The following is a 7,350-nucleotide window of genomic DNA, read 5'->3' on the forward strand; positions in this document are numbered from 1 at the left end:
GGAAACTGTATTTAGAGCCTTAAAGTATTTATAGATCACTATCAGCCTATAAAGGAAGGAGTTTTTTTCAACCTTAACTATTCATAGAACAGAAAAGCAAGTAAATGAATATTAAACTTTTTGTATTCACATCATTCTTCATTTTGTAAATGATCTATGCATGCATCTTAAATAATCAAGGCCAGGAAGATATTTTTTCAAAGAAGAAAAATACTGTGTTTGCAGTATTGGAGCTTGAATGAACTTAATAGCTTTTTCAAACTAGATCTGAAACTCATGACAAGGAAATTCCATATCTAAGCAGGGGTGGGAGTGGGGGGAGGAGGTCCAGGTCAAAATCTCAGAGTCTTAAAACTTAGTTGCTAGAACTAAGTGCTGTGGAGTTCAATGCTGTTGCCCAGCTGTATTTCATGCAAATGAAGTTCCCACAAGAAAGAAAATTAGCCTATAAGGATTAGCCTACAAGCCTTTACATGAATTTTAATCTTGCTTAGGGGTTTGATTAGAAGATTGTTGGGGGAGTGCTTTTGGTTGCATAGTGTGCGGCTGGTGCTTTGCGAGCTGTGGGGCCGGCTCTACGGGGATGCGCAGGGTGGGCAGTGGTGCTGGGGGGCGGCTGGGGGGACAGCTGCAGGGCTGGAGCTGGAGCAGCTGGTGCTTTGCTTTTGCGAGCCATGGGTCCAGCTCTACGGGGATGCTCAGGGTGGGCAGTGGTGCTGGGGGCAGCTGGGGGGATGGCTACGGGGCTGGAGCTGGCGCGGCTGGTGCTTTGCCTTTGTGAGCAGTGGGGCTGGCTCTATGGGGATGCACAGGGTGGGCGGTGGTGCTGGGGGGCAGCTCAGGGCCGGAGCTGGCTCTGCTGGTGCTTTGTGAGCCGCGGGGCCGGCTCTCCATGGCAGGGCAGCGGTGCTGGCGAGGCGGCTGTGGGCGGGGGCGCAGCAGGCAGTTGACCTTCCATGGGCCGCGCCAGCTGGTGGTCTATGCAGTGCTGATCTGCGCTGCCACCACCTCACCCTGCGCATCTACATGGCCATCCTGGAGCACCTGGCTCACAATACCTGCCTCCGCCGCCCACCCCCGCACAGTCCAGCCATGTAGATTTTTGGACAAGTGAGAAATCGAGATTGAATGTTGATACTCTAGCTGCAGCACTTGCCATAAAATTCAATATGAAGGATATTTCTTGTTCAGATATTTCCAATATATTGTTAGAAGATGATACATTGACAAAAAATATTCATTCAATGGAAAAGTACTCATTTAAATAATTAATAGGCATGTAAGCATAATTACAATATAAAATGTTATTGTTACAAATGTTTTTTATTATGCATTGATCATATTATAGTGTATTCTGTATTATTGTTGCAATAAATACAATGTTTCTTTTATTTACAATATTTTTTTCTTCAATTTATTCATGTCCTCCTTTTTGTTGTAAAAAAGTTGGTCACCTTATTTTATAGAACTCTGACTGGGTATTTTAGGAGTTTATCTCTTTAATCCAATTGTATGCAGCCTGCCAAACTTTCATATTTTGAAGCAGATTGTAAGTTGATTGCATTTAATGATCTAATTTATTATTCTGCCTTTTATTCAGGAGGGCTAAACTTATACAATGTGTTTTCTCTTCCTAGTTTTCCCCACAGCAATGTGACATAGGCTGAGCTGAGAAAAAATAGTTACCCAGTCATTCAGGGATCTTCCATGATTGAGGATGGATTAGAAACTGGATCTCCTCCCCCCAGTCCAACATTTTAACCACTATATCAACTATATTCACAAAACTGCTAAGCCATGAAGTTGGAGAAGGCTCCGCTATTGGTATACAATCCTGTAGAGAAGAAGGACGATGAAGGAATCGGGGTTCTAGGTAGCTAGAGGTTGGAAACTGCTCTTAAGGCTGAGGATTGTTTGAAATGCTGAAGAGTAACAGTCATCAGGGGGAAAAAGATTGGGGGTTTGCAAATTAGTTCCTGGCCTCTCACTCAGAAGATCATATCTTATGACAATCATGTGGAGGTGAAGAGGATGAATACAAAATAATTTGTCTGCATTCCTGGCAGACTTTGAGTTCAGTGCAATGAAACAGAAGGGATAAAGTAGAGGAGAGGAAGGGAGGAAAATGCTCTGGGCTTCTTTCCAGTAACTTCAAGAAAGCAATTCATACCATAGTTACTCTACAGTATATCAGTAGGATAACTATCCAAGATACAACCCAATGAATAAAAGTTAAACTAAAGTTAGCATTGTTCTTTCTCTTCTATGGTATGGAATTCATGAAGACCTTGGGTTCAATTCCAAGCATTAACAGATTGTTCTTTTGTTTTTTAAAAAAAGAAATTTGGAAGAGAATAAAAGATACCCTTTTAAAGTATGTCAGCATTGTAGATAATAGCAACAGACTAAATTGGACTAAATTGATCAGTGTCCTGTGACAGTATAAGCCTTATTCAAGTAATGTAATTAATTTATGATATCACAATTCAGTAAAAATATTATAAGAAAGCATTAAAAACTATGATCTCACGCGGATGATGAATGGCAGTTCCTTCAGTGGTCACACTGACTATAGATAAGAGCTCACCTCAAATATGTATGAAGAACTCTCCCTGAGCTATAGTTATATGTGTTCTTCACTAGAGCAACAAAACATGGGTGCAAAATGCTTCAGAATGAACACAAATGGGAGAAATTCATATTTAGGCAAACCTCCACCATAACTTTTTTTCTGCATGAAAGTCTACAATTCAAGGCTGGTAGGACAACCTGCTATATATAAACAGTTAACAACTTTATTTCCCTATGTCAGAGCACTGATTATGTTACCTATAGTGGTAATGAAATATCTGCAAAAAGAAAACAAAGTTCAGAGAGCACCAAGAGCTCAACAACCAGAACAGTGGTGGATATAAACCTAACTGATTTTAATAGGATTTGCTTTTGAATATAGATTTGCCTTGTAAATTAGTTTTTGAGTTTCCTTTTAAATCAATGGGGCTTAAGTAATAATTTCATTGACTAAATCTGGTTTTGTCTAAATCAAGATCAATCCCAAAGCTATATGTAGCATTAATACCTTTGGTTCATTAAACACATCCATACTCCTTGTCTCTTAAATATAAGCTTCTCTCAAGCTGATGAACTGCTCCAGCAGATACGTTTATGGGTATCAGCTGTATCATTCACAAACTACATCAGATAATGTGAGAAAACCTTGATCTAGATTCTAGAAGGAGCCAGAAACAGGATTATTCTACTTAATAGCAAGGATTCTTAGAGGCAAGTGATATATGAATGCTGCCAATTCCCACTAGTGCAAGGGGGGATGCAATGTCAGAACCAGCTTCATTCAGATCAAGCTTTGTCTACCCTGACAGTTGATTCCTCAAAATGTACTTAATTCACTTACTTTTAAGTGATTTTACGATACATGGCAAGATACATGCCTTTGAATTCTTCTTCACAATTAAGTTAAAAATAGAGATCATTATACTAAGCCAAATTTTGTTGTTGCTTTTTTAGAAAGTTCTTAGATAAACAGCACCTGCTCTTTGGAACATCTTCCTTTCTCCACCCCCACCCCGAGTGAGGTCAGCTCCAATCCTTCTGACCTTGGGTAAGACCCTAAAGACCTGCCTCTGCCAGTTAGCTTGGAGCTCCAATGGGGGAAAATCACAATAGAGATGGTGGATAATGGATCCCACTTCCCCCCCCCCATCCTGTTCCGTCCCCCCATCTCTTAATTGGGCCACAGTATTTGGCTTTGTTTAGTATATTATTTGCTTTTTTTTAGCTTTGTATAGTTTTTATCTTTTATGATTGTAAGCCTCCCAGAGTTACCCTGAGGTAACGTGGGCAGCCAAAAATTTTTGCAAATAAATAAATGAACAAAAGGACATCAGACCCTTAAGAGCTTACTGGAGTTGTGCACCAGTTAAAGACTGTGAATACAGATTGGGGGATTTCATTCATGTTCGCCAGCATGAGTGGCCCAGGCAGAGAAGAAAGGTCTTAGCCATCCAGTAGATACAGCAGTAGCAGCCAGAGTTCTGATCTGAGTTATTTATCTAACTGAGGTTGATAAAAACGTGTTTGGCCTAAGGATAATGAGATTAATTAAAAGGGATTCAAGCTATATCCTGTTGAGAATGGAAATGGAAAAACCTGAATTAAGGATCTGAGAAATTAAGGACCTTGTCCTACAGAAGGGGGAAGTGTTTAATAGGGCCTCTTAAACCAGACAGTGGAAAAAAGATATAACATTGGTCCATAAACTTCACTTTCTATACATTCATGCTCCAGCATATGGGAAGTAGAGAGGATTAGCACAGAACGTCAAACAGGATTCAGTAAGCATGATAAAGACCAGGTAGGATGATTCTCATGACTGGAATGCATCAATTTAAAAAGTACATCTGTTTTTCCCTTGGAAAATTGCGTACAAACCCATTACCCAGTCATAACAGGGACATTTAAATAAAAACTTTCCAATAAGCAGTTTTGGGTAATAATGGAAAATGTCTGGGGAGCACTGAATTAAAGGATATGGTTTGTTCAAAGGTACAGAAACAACAGAAAGAGAAAGAAGCCATTGCCACCCATTCATTTATGCAAGATGCTAGCAGTCGGGCATAAGACTTTCATTGCAAAAGATGCTTTATTATTCAATCAGACACAAAATGTACCGTGTTTCCCTTAAAATAAAACCTGGTCTTATATATATTTTTTTCCTCCAAAAGAGGCACTGGGTCTTATTTTTGGGAAGTGTCTTACCTTAGGACCACCACAGCCAGGCCTGCCATACCCCAACATCTGTCGCATCACTGCTTGACTTCTTTAGCAGCCGCTTGCCGCCACTTGTGGCTGGATGCCATGTGGTGCATTGCGCCGTTGCCACTCTAAGGAGTAGTGGGGTGAAGCTGCCCCACGTGCCCCACACCTGCTTACCTTACTGGTAAGCCATGTGGCTCATCACACCAGTGCCTCTGCTCATCGCAGGAGGTTGCACAGCACTTCGGGCCATTGCTGTTGCTCACACCAGGATGCCACGTGGCACTTCATACCGTTGCCATTGTGGCAGGATACCGCATGATGCTTTGGGCCATTTCTGCCCTCACAGCAAGAAGCCGAGCAGCTGTTCGGGCCAATGCTATTGTTCATGGCAGGACCCTGTATGGCACTTCGGGACATTTCCACAGTGGAAATGGCCCAAAGCACCATGCGGCATCCTGCTGGGAGCAACAGCAACATCCCAAAGCGCTGTACAACCTCCTGCCATGAGCAGTGGCACTGGCGTGATGAGCCACACGGCTTGACAAGTGTAGGGGCGTGGGAGGTCTGGCTGTGGCAGTCCTACCAGTAAGGTAAATGGGTGTGGGCACATGGCCCCCCTGCCCCTGCCCCTGCCCCCAACTAGGGCTTACTTTCAGGGGGCTATATTAGGCCCACCCCCGAAAATCAAGCTGAGGCTTACTTTCTGGGTGGGTTACTTTCAGGTAAACATGGTACTGAGTTCCAATACTAAATATGGTGATTTCTTATTTGTGTCCCTTTTAAAATATAACCCTCTGAAAAGAATGTGTTCTTTGTTACATTAACACATATTCTTAAAGCTTTTAGTTTTGAGCCTAGTTATTGTTTTCTCTATCACAACAGTAAGGTCTTCACCTCTGCTATTCTCACTCCTTGATTTATCACATTAATACTTTACCTCTGTGGAGATTCTCAGTCATGCATGTCATACAGTAGTGGCCAAAATTGTGGAAACCTTTTGGGAAAAGTGTATTTTTGAGGTTTGATGGCTAATAACACCACTTTTTTTGGAGTAGTACCATAAAATTATATATCAATGGAAAGATGATTTAATCAAGAATGTAATGCAACATAGTTTGTTCAATTATCTGTACTGTATTCTATTAAAAGTTATAGCCAAATAACCAGAAAAAGGAAGCACAACTTGCTTAGGTTGATATCAGGTAGCTTTCCTTCATCTGATTGTAGCCAATGAGCATGAGTATTTAGAGAGCCAATCATCTTGTTTTGGCAATGAGCCAGTCAGATCACAGTAGGATTCAGTTATTGATGTCATGTATTGAAACTGAGAGGAGGACATTTGTCAGTGTGTTATGTGATTGCTGTCAAGTTGGTTGTTTTTTTTATTAAAAGTTTTACAAATTTAATACAATATAACCCAAACCCCTCCCACCCCTTCCCCCCTCCCCCATTTCCCAGAGCTGATTACAGGATAACAAATAAACAATCATAATCAAACAAACATTACCCGACTATACTATCAATCAATCTATAACATACTTTAACTCCTTTTCAAAACAAATGTTAACTAATTAAAAACAAAAATAATAATATAATTAAACCATAACACTAAAAATAATATAAATTTAACCATATTAAACTATTAATAATAATCTAAAATCTACTCATAAGCAAGATAATACTTTTCAGTCTCATATTTCTTTTGAATATAATCAATCCATCTTCTCCAGACTGAAATATATTTTTCTTGTGAATAGTCCTTCAAATAGGCGGAGATTTTCACCATTTCTGCTAAATTAGACACCTTAAGTATCCATTCTTCCATAGTAGGCAAAGAATTTTTCTTCCAATATTGCCCCACCAATAATCTTGCAGCTGTTATAAGATTCAGCATCAAATTAATTTCTTTAACATCAAAATCAACCATAATACCCAACAAAAATAATTGCGGAGTAAACTTTATCTTTCTCTTAAAAATCTTTTGAATATTCCACCAAATCTTAATCCAAAAAGCTTTTATATCTCTACAAGTCCACCAAATATGAAAATAGGTTGCATCTAAACTTCCACATCTCCAACATTTGGGCTGTAAATTAGGATACATGTGGGACAACTTTTGGGGATCCAAATGCCATCTATAAAACATTTTATAAAAATTTTCTCTTAAATTTTGCGCTTGGGTAAATTTTACATTTCTAACCCAAATTGTCTCCCATGTATCCAATAAAATCGGCTCTTGAATATTTTGAGCCCATTTAATCATACAATCTTTAACTAACTCCATTTCAGAATCCAATTCTATTAAAACATTATAAATTCTCTTTATATGGGCTCGAGTTTGATCTTTAATCTGTTTTATCAAATTCACATCCTCTAAAGTAATACCAACCTTTTGATCTAAACTCCACCTAACAAACAATTGATTATACTGAAACCAAGAGCGTACAATATTTTCTTGCTTCAGCTCAGTTAAAGATTTTAATTGCCAATCCTTCCCTACCAAACTAAGTAATTCCTTATAAGAAATCCTATCCAAATTCACTCCCCTAGATAATCCCTCTATCGCGTGTCCAG

Source organism: Crotalus tigris, unplaced genomic scaffold (genome assembly GCF_016545835.1).
Source record: "Crotalus tigris isolate CLP2741 ecotype Arizona unplaced genomic scaffold, ASM1654583v1 scf7180000023606.2106662, whole genome shotgun sequence".
Lineage (NCBI taxonomy): Eukaryota > Metazoa > Chordata > Lepidosauria > Squamata > Viperidae > Crotalus > Crotalus tigris.